At 41.0% G+C, this 16,026-nt stretch overlaps 1 protein-coding gene across 1 annotated transcript in view; it reads left to right on the forward strand.

Annotated features, from left to right (window-relative positions):
* LOC123498617 (mucin-5AC-like) overlaps positions 1-16,026 on the forward strand; it is a 178,242-nt gene that overhangs the window by 60,862 nt on the left and 101,354 nt on the right. Inside the window, exon 3 of the mRNA XM_045245895.1 lies at positions 3,756-3,942. The gene's annotated coding sequence lies outside the window, so the exon portion shown is untranslated. The remainder of the gene's footprint in view (positions 1-3,755; positions 3,943-16,026) is intronic.

The following is a 16,026-nucleotide window of genomic DNA, read 5'->3' on the forward strand; positions in this document are numbered from 1 at the left end:
TTGCTGGTATTCAGATCAGACGCGTTGCGAGAGGATCTGCATCACTGACAGCCCGGGAGGTGATGGTTGTCTCGGGGTTTATGTGACGCCGGAATGGTGTTGGTTTCTGCTGATTGTGTACGAATGGTGCTTTGTGGCAGTATTAATGGTTTTGTAATAGGAGATTTTGTAGTAACAGTGGCGGTGGTACTGGTGATAATTGCAGTAGTAGTCGTAGTGGTAATAATAGTGGTTATGGTGATGGCATCATTAACCCCTTCATTACTGGGACACATGTTTTACTTTGATATTCTTGCAGAATTAGACCACTTTATTGACATTAGGAAGGGTCTATGAAGGTCAGAAGATTAATGACCACAGTCTTCACTATTTTAATCCCCAAAGTGAGTTTCTGAAGCTTTATAAAATCACCAAATAGTAAGCAGAAGGAATATGGAAACGCATCATGGTACAGAAAGGGTTAATAGTAGTAGTAGTGATGATAGTAGATAATGACTTCAAATAGAAGGGAGGATATGAAAAAAACACAACAAGCACAACACAACACATGCACACGACACACAAACCTTCACCATTTATCATCCACCAAATTAAGAAATATCCATGACGTCCATTGCGTCCCTCCTCTGAATATAGTGCAATATAACTCTGCCAATTAATGCAACACCACCGACCCATCAATCACACAGTCAGTCATCCAGTCAATCACGAGACATGTCCGCTATGCTGTACTCTTAACACTATTACCCAGTGTTCTTGTACACGCGGCGCCTCGGTAATCCAGACGGCACACAACCACGAAGCTCTGGCCAAGACTACTAAGCACACATGTCACTCACACGGAGAACTGACAAGGAAAACACACGGTAGAGAATTCAAAACGAGGTTTCTTAACACTAACGGCATGTTCACGTTTGTCATTCCGAAGTAGAGACGGATGATTTAATGATTCTGGGAGAGGAAAGGTATAATTGTGTGTGTGTGTGTGTGTTATTAAGGCGAGTTGCGGAAAAAAGATAAGGATTGTGTTTAATGATTCAGAAACGATGAGTATGATTTTCTCGCTATTAAAACATTGTGGCAAAAACTGAAATATTAACAGGAAATGAGCACGTTAGTTCTTTCTATCTAGGCTTCAGTTCATCTAATCTAATGAGTTTTGAGGATGGTATTCAGTCCAACATGAAAGGTAAATATTTGCAAACGGCACTTTCTTCCTCTCGCGTTTCTCTTTGCACTGCTTTCCTTAAATGGAATGTGTGGCTTCAAAACGGACTGTAAAAAACGGAAGTAATGAGAGGCGACGCAGAACGCAGACCCACGACCACTGCCTTTTTCGGGCAGCGTAGCAGTGCACCCATGCAAATGAGCCTTGTGGACGCCTATTATCTTGATCATCTTAGTCTGTGGTTTATTTGAGTAATAGCACCACGTGGTTCATCCACTCACTCACTCACACACACCGCGTAGTGTAGTGGTTAGCACGCTCGACTCACAGTCGAGAGGGCCGGATTCGAATCCCGGTAAGCGGCGAGGCAAATGGGCAAGCCTCTTAATGTGTGGCCCCTGTTCACCTAGCAGTAAATTGGCACGGGATGTAACTCGAGGGGTTGTGGCCTGGCTTTCCCGGTGTGTGGAATGTGTTATGTGGTCTCAGTCCTACCCGAAGGTCGGTCTATGAGCTCTGAGCTCGCTCCGTAATGGGGAAGACTGGCTGGGTGACCAGCAGACGACCGAGGTGAATCACTACTACTACTACTACTACTACTACTACTACTACTACTACTACTACTACTACTACTACTACACACACACACACACACACACACACACACACACACTACTGTAAGTCAAACTATTATTTATATATATATATATATATATATATATATATATATATATATATATATATATATATATATATATATATATACTAGAAATTTATAACAGTTTCTGCTGCTAAGAACTGATGTGATGTTATATTATTCAGTTAATTATGGTTTCTGGGTTTTAAGGATTGATTTTAACTTTGTTTTCTTTGGTTTCACTTCTTTCAGAGATTGCGTAAATATGAAAGAGAAAGTCTGAGCCTCGTGAATGTTATCAAGAGGAAGAGAAATTGGACTTTAGCATTTCTGTAAGAAGCGTAGTAAACTATTGTAGACAGTAGAGAGAGTAAAGATTAGGTACAGGACATGTAAGAGACACTCTACTACCACTTATAAACCATGGAATTTGCCTGACGCCTTACCATTAGATGAAGCAATGCATATAAAAAAGAGCTGCACATTTTCATTTCACCATGTCTGAAATACAGGAAGAAACTGGAACTGAAAATATGTGTTTACTGTCACTAACATCTATCATCACCACCACCACCACCACCACTGCTGCCTTTCCCTACCTCAATACTGTTCGTGTTACCTCCGCCTCCAATACTACCACCATTCCTACCAGCGCAACATTACCACCAGTCCACTCTATCTGATATTCTTTAGACTGACCCATACATGTCAACGTCCTCCTGCTTCTACCTTGCGTCACTCACTCCTGCCTCCACCACCACCACCATTACTACTATCACTACCATCCCTTACCCCTCTCCATCACGTCACCAGAACAACCATCCCTTTATTGCGCCACCACTTCCGCTATCACCATCAGCCTTTTCCTCCCCATGCATCTCATCACGTTTTTCTTTTCTGTGCATTGTTTTCGTAATTTACATATGCAAGCGGTAATACATATTGGTAACCTTCCAGGGGTGTAAGAATAACATGATGGAGTGAAGTAGTAGTTATTTATTATCTTAATTAATCTAATTTTACTATTGTTCTTGTTTATTTGTCAACACTGTGACTAAGGCGTGGTTTTCTATGCAGCAGCTCGCACACATTCTCTCTCTCTCTCTCTCTCTCTCTCTCTCTCTCTCTCTCTCTCTCTCTCTCTCTCTCTCTCTCTCTCTCTCTCTCTCGTCTCAGTCCACTCACTACACAAGTATTACAATTATTACAACATGAATACCAAACACCACCACTGGAATGAAAGCAAGCGTGAAAAAATACATAAATTTCCCATTCTACTCCTATTCTTTTTCTCTCTCCTCCCTCTCACTCGGAAGGAAGCAAACGTGTGCATGTATGTGTGTAATGGCGCCCTCCAGTAACGATGGTGTGTAATGTAGTGACGCGGCAAAGTCGATATAGGCTCTCTTCTTATACACGGCGGGGTTGTTTGTGCAAAGTTCTTATTTTTTTTTGTCTTATGGTTCTGGTCATTGCTCCTCTTTCTGGTGAGTTCCGCTTCCGTGTTAGTTTTCTTCTGTTTTTATTGATCTTTTTTCCTTTTTTCTTCTTTTTTTCTGGTTGTTTTGGTTCAGTTTGTTCGTTCGTTTATTTCCTGTTTCTCTGTGTATCTGCGTGTGTTCGTCTATTTTATTTTATTTTTTTTTGTTTATTTATTTTTTTTTTTTTTTTTTTGTATTTGTTGGTCTGGTTCTCTGCTCTTCTCTCTCTCTCTCTCTCTCTCTCTCTCTCTCTCTCTCTCTCTCTCTCTCTCTCTCTCTCTCTCTCTCTCTCTCTCTCTCTCTCTCTCTCTCTCTCTCTTTTCTCTCTCTCTCTCTCTCTCTCTCTCTCTCTCTCTCTCTCTTTCTGGTCACGGACAAATGTCGCACGCCCAAAGCCACGAATCTCATTACTTGCTCCCTCCCTCACTTTTACTTACCTTCCTAATCCCTGGCAATTCTTCCATCACAGAGCCACGGCGGCGCATGACGAGCTACCCAGCGGCCGAATCATATAGTGACGCAATCCTCACCGTGACCGGATGTTAGTTACGACAGTGCAAGGAGAAAGGCAGCGGAGACCGAGCAGTGTATGTAATTCATCCGATGGGAGCCGAGCTTGGTCCCCACCGGCATTTTAGCCTCGAGTAAAAGCAAAGGTTAGTGACCTTTTATAGATAAATAAAAAAAATAAATAAGATAAGATACATGGAAAAGAGAATGCAGTACTAAATTATCCAAAATGCTAGTTGATTTTCCATGATTTTTTTAGGTAAGTGGTGTAGTTATCTTATTTTGGTTGTCAGAGAGAGAGAGAGAGAGAGAGAGAGAGAGAGAGAGAGAGAGAGAGAGAGAGAGAGAGAGCGCTCAACCGGAGATCGCTGCAATTACAAGTGTAACATGCATAATTATTAGTGGTATTGATAAGATTAATGGTATAGTAATCAAGGAAGCGCCAGTGACTGTAATATAAGTCACATCATTTGCAATTTGAAAAGGTTGAGCAAGAATGAGAACACAGGAGTTATATTGACAGAAGCTAAGGGCGTTCATGCGAGGAGTGGTCGAGTGATAAGGCATAGCCGCACTTGGAGGGAAGAGAAGTAATTGAGTGTGAACGCTGGTTAAATTCAAATCGTTTAGGCGACAAGGAAAACTGTTTAGATATAGACGGAAGGAGTTATTCGAGAGGGAGACTGAATGAAGAGAGGAGTGAAGGAAACATTAGGGAAAGGCATACGTGAGGGTGAGGGAGTTTGATGAGAGGAGAGAAATTTTAGATAGGAGTAAAAACAGATGGGAAATTCGTGTGATGAATGAAAAGACGACATAGGAATGAAAATAGAGTCGCGAGAGAGAGAGAGAGAGAGAGAGAGAGTCACACACAAGAAAATAAAATAAAACAGAAAGAAAGGTCGAGAAAAGTAGGAAGTCTTAAAGTAAAAGGAGATTTCAGTAGTATGTATTTTTTGGGTCTGTTTAAACGATTTGTTAAAAGGGTGCCGGACGTGCAGCATCGGGTTAGCAGGTCGTGAGAGAGGAGAATGCACAATAACAGGTGTCCGGATCTTTCACTCTTTTTTATCCCTTGCTTTTAAATGGCAGTGCACAAGCAAGACTCACTCGAGGCCTCTTCCTTGTGTCAGAGCTTCCTATGCACCACACACCTCTTTTTTTCTCTCTCTTTCTCTTTCTCTCTGATTTCCGTGTCATAGTTTTTACTATTTTGCAATCTAATCCAAATGTGTCTTCCGTCCCTGATAAATCTTACAATGCATATAAAGTCTTTCTTGTGTGTCGCAATTTACACTATACTACAAATCTTTATCTATTTATTTATTTTCTATTTTACCTGACGGAGCCTCTATACCTTGCCTCTCACCCTTACCTAACCATCCCTTTTTTATATCTTATCACTCTTCCTTACATGTTTCTTTCCTTTACCTGCTTCAATTCATTATCTTGTATCTTCTTTACCTTTCTCTTCTTACCTAATTTATCTCCTCAAACCATACCTTGTTCTCTTTACCATATATATTTACACGTCTCTTTCACCTGAGAAACACACTTTCCTTCTCTCCTTCATCTTATATGTTTCTACCCTGTCTCCTCAAACTGACTTGTTTCCTCATAACTCGCTTCCCTTCATCACTTAACGAGTCCTCCCATACCTTTTCTTCATATAACGTAAACTCAACCATCGCCTCATTTATTTCTTCTCATTACCAAACGAGTCCTCCAATACTTAGTCTTCCTCGCATGACGTATACACTCATCAGATTCAGTCTCCCGTACCCATCTGCTCCGTACCCGGGGTTGAATGTCTCCACAAGGTACACAAGAGTCACAAGTCAACTCACACACTTGATCCGCGGAGGACGCTAGGCGGTTGCTGGACACTGACGTCTTGAGTCTCGCCACCTAATCCTTGTGTGTGTGTGTGTGTGTGTGTGTGTGTGTGTGTGTGTGTGTGGTAGGTTATCGTAGCCCTTTCCTCCTCTTCACCATATGTTGGTTTCATAATGGCATGTTAAGAATTTTATGACGTGCTTAACATTCGCATCTTCTTCATTGAGAGGTAAATGAAAAAAAAAAAAAAGGAAAATGTTGAAGTTGTACTCGAGTTATAATGAACCTCGACAATGTTGAGTAAAAGAGACACGTAAAGGGTTTGAAAAAGCACTCCGAATAGAGACTTGTATTCCGATCATTTAAAGCATCCTTAAATGCGTTTATGCACAGCTGTTTTTGTGGCCAGCTTTACACTACTAAGCGAAATAAGCAACATTTAAAGTCAGTAAGGAGGAGTAATTGAATTTTATGATCATGTTTCAAGTCTTCAACAGTTACTTCCTTACTCCAACACACACACACACACACACACACACACACACACACACACACACACACACACACACACACACACACACACACACACACACACACACACACACACACACACACACACACACACACACACACACACACACACACTCCATTCAAAATAAAAAAAAAAGGGGAACGATCGTATCATATGAACATATCTTAAGTCCTTAACAGTTATTTCTTCACTCAAAAAGTCACATTCAGCTTTTAGAATCGATAACAAACTTTAGAAAATTGCAAGAGTGCCTTAAGTCCACATCACTGTTTTCCTCACTCAACGCACACTTTTTCAAATCAATCAAGTAGCACTAATCAAAATTGTGAACATCCCTTAACTCCTCAACAGTCTACATTTTCCTTCACAATACACGCAACCTTCAGAATCAATAGGAAAGCAGTACTATAATCAAACACGTGCTTCAAGTCTCCGTCACTCTTTCACTCACGTTACACCCTCACTTCACAGCGTAAGGCGGAAGGAAGGGAGGATGCTGGAATAAAAAAAGAAAAAAAGGAAAAATGCCACTGTTATTCAGCTTGACGATTAACTGCCTCTCCGATCCTGGCGATGCGTGACGTGTCGCTGTGTGGGAAAAAGACGACACCCAAGCAGCGCAGCGGGGAGGGAGTGAAATATAAGAAGGGTGGTTATATTCTATTTCGTACCAATATGCAGTGTTTTTTTTTTTATTATTATTCGCTCAACCTGGAAAGTGTGTTTAATTTCTCACCGTGATGTGCTTTCACTCTCTCGTGTTTCTATTTTCTTTTTTTTTTTTTTTTTTTTTTTTTTTTTTTTAGAGTGTTTTTGGGGTGCGGTCTCTCTCTCTCTCTCTCTCTCTCTCTCTCTCTCTCTCTCTCTCTCTCTCTCTCTCTCTCTCTCTCTCTCTCTCTCTCTCTCTCTCTCTCTCTCTCTCTCTCTCTCTCTCACACACACACACACACACACACACACACACACACACACACACACACACACACACACACACACACACACACGAAAGAGACACTAATATAGACGAACGGTATGTATACTTCAGATGTTTATTCACAAATCTTCGTTCACGTATTATGAAGTCTTGAATCCACTCGTTGTTTTAGAAAATATTTACTTTTTTCTTATTCCCTTTTTCTTATTCTCTCATACAAACATGAAGCGTTTCGCGTCTGCAAGAAAAGTCACGCATGTTTCAATTTGCTACCCTTTCTCTCTCCCCACTAGAGCTCTCTCTCTCTCTCTCTCTCTCTCTCTCTCTCTCTCTCTCTCTCTCTCTCTCTCTCTCTCAAATCATGAAAAGTCTTATGTCTGGCTACTTTTTCTTCCTTACTTAAATTATGTCCGTTCTCTTGGGCAACACGCGCCAGACATCTTGATTCACGTTTTCCTTTGCTTAGCCTCCTTTGCTTTGTGTGTTTTAGTTAACAGAATACTGGACGTTAAGAATACATCAGTGCGGCGAAATATACACATTATGCTCAAGTATTCACACACACACACACACACACACACACACACACACACACACACACACACACACACACACACACACACACACACATGTATGATAATATACGAGGGTGCTGATTGTTGAAGAAAAGTGCACCATTTATGTTTACAGTGTTACAGAAAATGTAGACAAGTGTCACTAGACATAATAGATACACTAACCGCTTTATTTACTCTTTATCCTAAACTTTACTTACTGCATTACTTTCACTTACTCACCTCAATACTTGGCTACCTCTCTACTCATATTCCTCTCCTTTCTCCTCCTCCTCCTCCTCCTCCTCCTCCTCCTCCTCCTCCTCCTCCTCCTCCTCCTCCTCCTCCTCCTCCTCCTCCTCCTCATCCTCCTTCCTCCTTCTCTTCTTCCTTGTAATCCTCCCACTGTTCATGTTGCTTATATACTTGTTATCCCAGCTGACCGCAAGGAATGTGGCTATTGACTCAGTTGTCTGTCTGTCGTATAGGATTCTGGAGACTCAGAGGTTTAACGTTTTCTTTTCCTACAGTGTGTGAATGCATCTTAGTACTCTTAGCGATCATCATTTACTACAACCGTTACTATGTTCCTTGTACGGTATTGCCGACTCAGTACTTGATCCTCCTTTAAATGTTTTTGTAGTATGTGTTCTTAAATGTATCTCAGTACGTGTAGCCTCCGCCATTGTCACTGAAACACCCGCCCTTATCATTAACTAACCTAACCTAATTTAACTCAATTCAGGACCATATATCATTAATATCGCCGTGATATCCGCCAGTACTATAAGCATCACCATCCATTACTATCATTACAACCATTACAACCACCAATAACATACAAACACCAGTTCTAGTATCACCACAGCCATCAATAACATTCCTCCCATCAGCTCAATTCCACCATCACCACCGCCAGCCGCCGCCATCACAGCCAGCACGAATACCACTATAGACACCTATCATCTCAAGACTCATTTATCATACTCATTCTTCCATTTGTCGCCCTTGAATCGAAGCACGCCGCCACAAGTAGTACTCTCTAGAAGCTTGAATTCCAGCGAAAGTTTCTTGCCTCTACACATTACCCCCATATCATTTTCCTCCCTTACACTCCCCTCTTCCCTATACCGCCCCTCCCCATTCCCTCTACAGATTTAAGTCTCAGGAATGCGTGTGTTATTACGTTCCTGAGGGGAAGGTGGAGCTGCAAGTCGTGTAGTAAAGTCAAGGTTGCCTATTATCTTGTTTGTCTCCCATCCTTGTCTACAGCCATTAATGTAGGCAATTTGTACAACCAGTTATCCATGTAGACATTAAGACACCTGGCCGTTGAGTCACAAAAATAATAACCTCTTTCTCACCAATTAGTTCAGCCTCCTCACGAGTCAGTTTAGTTAATCAAGCTATTTGTAGTCCGTCGCTCGTCAAAGGCCACACGCACACATGCACAGTCTCGTCTTACAGTCACGTTCATGGTGTAATGTGTATTTCAATGTCTCTTTCGTGTCTCTTCCATGCATGCGTCCCTGGTTGCTGATGATATAGAAATAGAGATAACTTTTGATTGAATGATTGAGTATTGTTTTCACGGAGCAACAATGAGGTCATATAACGCCACGAGCTAAAGGGACTGCATTATTTGAACGGTGAATCGATAGCTTTTTTTCTGGTGTTCCTGACCGCTGGCACGCGAGGAAATCAGTCCTTGGAGGTCGTCCCGCGCTTATCAGACTGATCGTGAGTATGCCTGACGGTTTTTTGTGCGATAGAGATGCGACCTTTGCTCTTGGTAGTCGAGAGAGAGAGAGAGAGAGAGAAAAAATTGACGTAACTGCGAATATAGGGGCGAAAGATAATAGCAGGCCCGTGTAAGGTCTCAGTGTCAAACCGTAGCGTGTCATTCGGTATTGGGAAAGATAGCCAGAAACTGATCGTTCCTCTTCAAGGTCACCCGGTCTGAGGGCAATCATCACCGCAGGTAACACGCCTACAACAGCTGGGGAAAGAGACGAGGCAGGAGGGAACGCCCTGACCTCGCGACAGCAGTAGTTGTGGCGGCGGGTCGTGCTTAAGGCTGATTGGTGGTCGGCGCCCTAAGGTAAACATGACAAGGGGGGAAAAATGTATGGAAAGAAAAAGAATAGGGATAGTGACAAGGAGACATTAAAGGTGGAGGAGTAAGAGGCAAGTGGATCACGGTTGATGGATAGGGATTGCCTATGAACAGTATTATGAATAAGATAAATTGAACAGAAAGAAATGGGGATTTACAAGTAAACAATACGGAAAGAGGCGCTTTTAGAAGAGAAGATAAGTGAGCATGGAGAAGTGAAGATACAAAGAGAAAGACGAACACATGTGTAAAAGGAAGGGAAGGACAGGAACTGAGACCTCCACGTGGCCTGCATAAGAGTGAATGGAAGGGATGAAGGTCATGTGACCGCCATTAAGAGTGGCAAGAGGGAAGATATATGGAAGATGATCAAGGGAAGAGAGGGCGGGAAGGTGGGACTGGGACGGGCACAGCATCCTTCGCTATGTAGGTCGGTCTATGTAATGTGAGGAAGAGCTGAAGTGAGGAGCGAGGTCAGTCCGGATGATATAGGGGCGAGGTGTGGTCCTGTCCTGCTGAAGGTCAAGGAAGCGTTGTAAATTTTCCTTACGTGTTTGTATGTTTCATTTGGAGTATACAATATTGCACTTGGAGAGCATGGTTTAAAATGAAAATATTTAGTGATTCAATTATTACTGGGAAAAGCTTCAAGCTGGTAATGATTAATGAAATGACTAAACTATACATCCATTTTACATTTCATTAAAGTATTTTTATAAATCATGTGTACGTATAACAAAAGATATAGTGAACAGATTCTCCTTATAGAATGTTGTTTCTTTTATCAGAGAATGAAAAGTTGATTGTATATGGGATGGAATTTGTATAGAATACCTAACTATTTAGTTATAAACAAGACAAAAAAAAATTAACGTCACAAAAAGCTACTGCAGTGAAGAAATACCCTTCACTATGAGTACGTAAGTCCCATGTGATGAAATATTGCGTTCAGGGACATGCCAGCCAATATTTTAGTACATTAGAGACAAATATGAATGATTCTTGCCTCGAGGGTGTGGGTAAGCCAGTGGCATACAACAATCAAATCTATCAAAGAAGGTCTCATTGAGGTAAGTAAGGCAGCGTAAGTCAATTGCAGTGCTTTCCCACAATTTTCTAGTTTACCATTCAATCCTCTGCTACTCCCTCCACTTGCTGCGCTGCTAACGAGGCGGATGTGAATGTGCTTGAGTCGCCATATTGTTTCAAGGATTTTTCCCGGCATTATCAAGAATTTGCATAGATATACATACATAATATACGTAGGTTATGAACTGAATGTGTGTGTGTGTGTGTGTGTGTGTGTGTGTGTGTGTGTGTGTGTGTGTGTGTGTGTGTGTGTGTTTAAAGTAAACAATATACTCTCTCTCTCTCTCTCTCTCTCTCTCTCTCTCTCTCTCTCTCTCTCTCTCTCTCTCTCTCTCTCTCTCTCTCTCTCTCTCTCTCTCTCTCTCTCTCTCTCTCTGTGTGTGTGTGTGTGTGTGTGTGTGTGTGTGTGTGTGTGTGTGTGTGTGTGTGTGCAGACCTGTTATTGAGAATTACCTCTATTCTAGAAGTTGATCCATAGACAAGAAAAAAAATGAGGGAACAACTGCAATAAATACCAGTCAACGCAACACTAGTATAATCACGCATGCGTAGTTTGTACTCGTGCAATAAAGCAAAGTGAAATTTCACAATATTATTTAGATCTCAGCTAGAAGTACTCCCTCAGATTTGTTCCCTAATTAAATGAAAATATATTCCCTGGTTTTATGATAATCTTGAAGCTAGATTACCAAGAAAAACGTACATGAAACAATAGTCAACTTCACTGTCTGAGGAGAGTGATGTCTACGGTATTTGCCAACTACCAAGTGACGTTTATTTTTGCTATGAGTATTAATGAGCTATGACGAGTATCCGATGTATTTATTCTCCCTGCGTTCCATTATTCTATGTTTGTTTATTTAGCTAATTTTCATCCTCTATAGCCACTGGGAGATCAAGAATGCGTGTTTCATACAATGTGAGGCTTTTAGCGACTGAAAAGTAGTATGCAGATATATGTTTTAATTTTACAGAGATTCAAGTCAAAATATTTTCCTACCAGTCTTGTAAACTGATGGCAGACTGACGTTAGTGTTTTCTTGTGCCACTTTTGAAGTGAATGTTTTTTGTAATGTCAATGTCGAGTGTTGGAAATTTGTTTATCAGACTGCAACACGAAATATTAGCAAATATTATGTGCATTTTCAGGGAATCAAGATAAGTGAAATCAGTATTTTGATATCAAAGTAGTGGAGCAACTGTCTGTCTGTTTACTGTTAGTCACACTGATGTATAATTATTAAACTTATTCTGTAAAATTAGTGGAATCAAAAGCCGCTAATATCGAAATTATTCCACATTTTGCAAGAATTATGGAGCAAGAAAATGGAAGGAGGAAAAGTAATATAAAAGTGCAGTGTAAGCAGGGTCGCAGGAGGGCGAGGGATGGAAGCAGTCACTCCTGTGGTTGTCAGAACAAATAGACCATGAGGGCGGCGACTCGAGGCCCAGCCAGGTGAGCCTTAATGTCTGAGTCAACACGTGCCACTCTCCCGGGGCGTGTGGCGATCCGTCCTCAGAAACTTTTTCACTGGCTCTCTTAATCTCACCTTCCCGTTCTGGAAAGGGAGCACTTTAATATGTTAAGGTTGTGTGCATTCGTGGATCTGAATTCCACTGTTTATTGTTTACTTTGTTAATGTATATTTGTCGCTAAGCAATAGTGAAATAAAAGTTTGTGTAGTTAGACTAATTAATTCAGTAGTTGCCTCGTAATCTTATTTAAACTTTTTATATAGTGATGTGTGATTTTCCTTTTCCTTTCTCAAGTAAGTGCATTCATTGAAGTAATAACAATACAAGATACTTTCCAATCACATACATTCCCCATATTCCCTCTTGTTCCGTCTCATAATGTTTTTTTTCTATTAATTTTTAATTCATCACATTTCTCTCCACGTCGAAATCAATATTTATATATTTACCTACATGTTTGTGTGTAAATGCTTTATGTTGCAAGGAATCGTCGACATTACCTTTTACGGGAAATCCTTATACAATAATGTCTTGATATTTATTGATGATGCAGGGAGAGCTTTCAAGATTTCAGAGAGAGAGAGAGAGAGAGAGAGAGAGAGAGAGAGAGGAGTGGGGGGGACGGTAAAACTCGAGACACTACTGCTGCTGCTTTCCCTTGGCACATTCCCATTGCCCAGCAGGGACTCGCCGCCTGTCACTCAGCTCGGCGTGTCCAGACAGGCGCGTTAGGCGAAAACCTCCATTGACATGCACGAAAGAAAATACGCATGTGACTCGAAATTGACTTTGAGGAGGAAAATAACACTTTCAGAATTTCGTGCACTTCTTTTCTGCTTTATTTATCTTGATTGGTGGCGAGAGAACAAGCGAACGTGTATTCCACAGCCCTACAATTTGTGTTTTAAAGCTGTATATATATTACTCTTTCTTTTCTCGAACTTTCTCTCTCGTCACTTTTTTTTTTTCATTTCCATTTTCCTGTTTCTTTCCCCTCGCTTTCTTTCTGCTTGTTTGTGGTTTCAGTGGCTGGGTTTGAATTCCGTTCACTATTTCTTTAGTATTTACTGGGCTCTATTATTTGCCTTGTATTTATGGAGAGTAGAAGTTAAGAGTGGCTTTTGTTGTGCTGGCAGCCGCAATATCTCGTGGCAGGATAGAAACTGTATTTGGAGGCTTGTGATTCATTGTGCTGAGAAAGAGAAAACGGTAATAATAATGTTTGTTTCTCAAAATAAGTAATAACATAAAATACAGTTGCTCTCTATACAAAGATAATGTTGTTTGTTAATTTTCCTATTTGAATGGTGTATGTTGAGGCTATGGAGACAGAATGGTGTATGTTTCTATCTGACTTTTAATTCAGTGTGAATGTTTCTGTTTCATCCATTTATTTGCGCAATTATTTCACATTGGTTCGAATCTATAATTAAATGTCTCCATATTAGTTTGAGATTTTTACTTTTACTTTAAGTCTTTAATCAGATTCTCCTTAATATGACGCAATTGTGACGTTTTCTGTGTTTCATTACGTAATGATGTTATAAATCTTAGATCTTTGCGCGTTTTTCGTGTTAGACTGACATCCTATAGATACTGACGGCAAACATATGAACTAAGACAAGTGCATTTCACTCTTTCTACTTTGTCTTTCTTAGCGCCCTTGCCTCTCTCCTTAAGCCGCATCACTCATCGCTAATGGTAACCCAGCAGCACCAGTACGCACGCCTCTACACACACACACACACACACACACACACACACACACACACACACACACACACACACACACACACACACACACACACACCAAGGGAGCGCCTCGCATCACACTTGTTCCTCACCTCGACCCGCGCAACACCAACCTGCCGAGACACCCACTCCCCATTAAAGACTATGAATGATTTCCCCGAGTTAAGCCGGTGTTTACATACCAAGGGATCCTAAGGGGTCCTATACAACACGTTCTCCATGCTGGGCTGCTTTTACCCACCTTGCCACCCACATATCCACTTTCACTCGCCTCTCACTACGTTCTCCCTTTAAACACTTCCTCACTCAGCGCTGCATTTTTTTTCTACTACATAATCCGTTTTTTGCTACCTCTACACTATGTATATAAACACTGGTACCTTATATGTTACTCTAATCTTGACTGTGTATCTATTTCTCTTTCATAAATCGATTTGCTTGGCAGTAACTACATCTTTCTTACGTTCTTTCTTTCTAGGTTTTTTTTTTTTTTATGCTATCTTCGTTTACTTGCCCTTCCTCATCCTTTTCCTCACTGAACGTATTTCCTCCCTGCAGCTCTTTCATCCTTTGCCTCCGTTAACCTCGCTGCGCTGGCTGACCCTTGCACAACCTACGACCGAAACACCTTAGCCTTGAAGCGCCTTGTAGGTCACTCCTTACTGTATCTCCGTGTGTGTAGCTGTGAAGTTATTTAGGTCTCTCCCCCTCCCCACGTCTCTCTCTCTCTCTCTCTCTCTCTCTCTCTCTCTCTCTCTCTCTCTCTCTCTCTCTCTCTCTCTCTCTCTCTCTCTCTCTCTCTCTCTCTCTCTCTCTCTCTCTCTCTCTCTCTCTCTGCTTTGGAGTTTAGTGATTCTCTACAAAAATAAGAATTCATACAATCAGTTCTTTATTCATTGTCTATATTCACATGGAACATCTTTGAGTGGTGTGAAAACTTAACTCACGCTACCTATATGTACAAGAGAATGTTTTCGAGCCGTGTATAAGCCATCGATTGGATGTGAAGGAGAATGATTAGGATCTTGTGAACTGAAAGTAAGTCAAATGAAAAAATACTATACATGATCAGCGAGAGAAAAGTGGCGATTTATTACTCCCAACACCCTGGAGGATAGCACTGCAGTAAAGTCGGGTGTAAACTCTTTGGTATCTTGCGCTTGAGTGCATTTCTATCCACGTTAACATTTATATATGTTTGATACTATTTCGTGTATCTCATTTTCAGGCACAGTGTAGCAGCAGCTGTAGTGATCCCTGGAGTCATGCAAGTGTTGAATGCATCTTCGGTGGATATAAAGTCTGTTTATCTTACGTTTCTTTCAAACTAAACTATATATACCAAAATAAAAGCTTTTATAGTTGTTCCATCATGTTAAATAAATTGCATTCTTTTAGCATTAAACATTCTACATAACTGCAATAGTAGCGAAAGTTGTTCAGGCAGTTTTTAGAACATCTTGTATATACAAAATGACCTTGACACTTATGCGATGATTGGAAATCACGATCGAGCCTTTGGTAAACATGGCCTTTTTCATCCCCAGCTGATGCCTCTTTAGTCATACAGCTTTTTTGGTCATATGGGAGGAATAGTTAAATAAAACATTTGCCTTATGAAGAGCGTAAAGTCCCCGTCCTCATCAGTGTGCTAAATCTTATTAAGCCGCACCAATGATATCGAACGTATACCGTGCATGGTGTCGTGCATCCCTTACTCATGTTATATCGTATTTATTGAAGAAAAATCATGTGAAAACTTTGATACAAAATGAAATTCTGATTCAGGGTTGTGCAAGGGAACTGCGAAGCTGAGGACGGCTTGGACGGCAGCGGACGGAGAAAATCAGATGGCTTAGTACGTTACGTTTATTTTATTTTTTTTATTTCCTACATGTCATCGTGAGTCATGACAGGATTGGTACATTATTTCACAAATGT

The sequence above is a fragment of the Portunus trituberculatus genome, chromosome 48 (genome assembly GCF_017591435.1).
Source record: "Portunus trituberculatus isolate SZX2019 chromosome 48, ASM1759143v1, whole genome shotgun sequence".
Classification (NCBI taxonomy): domain Eukaryota; kingdom Metazoa; phylum Arthropoda; class Malacostraca; order Decapoda; family Portunidae; genus Portunus; species Portunus trituberculatus.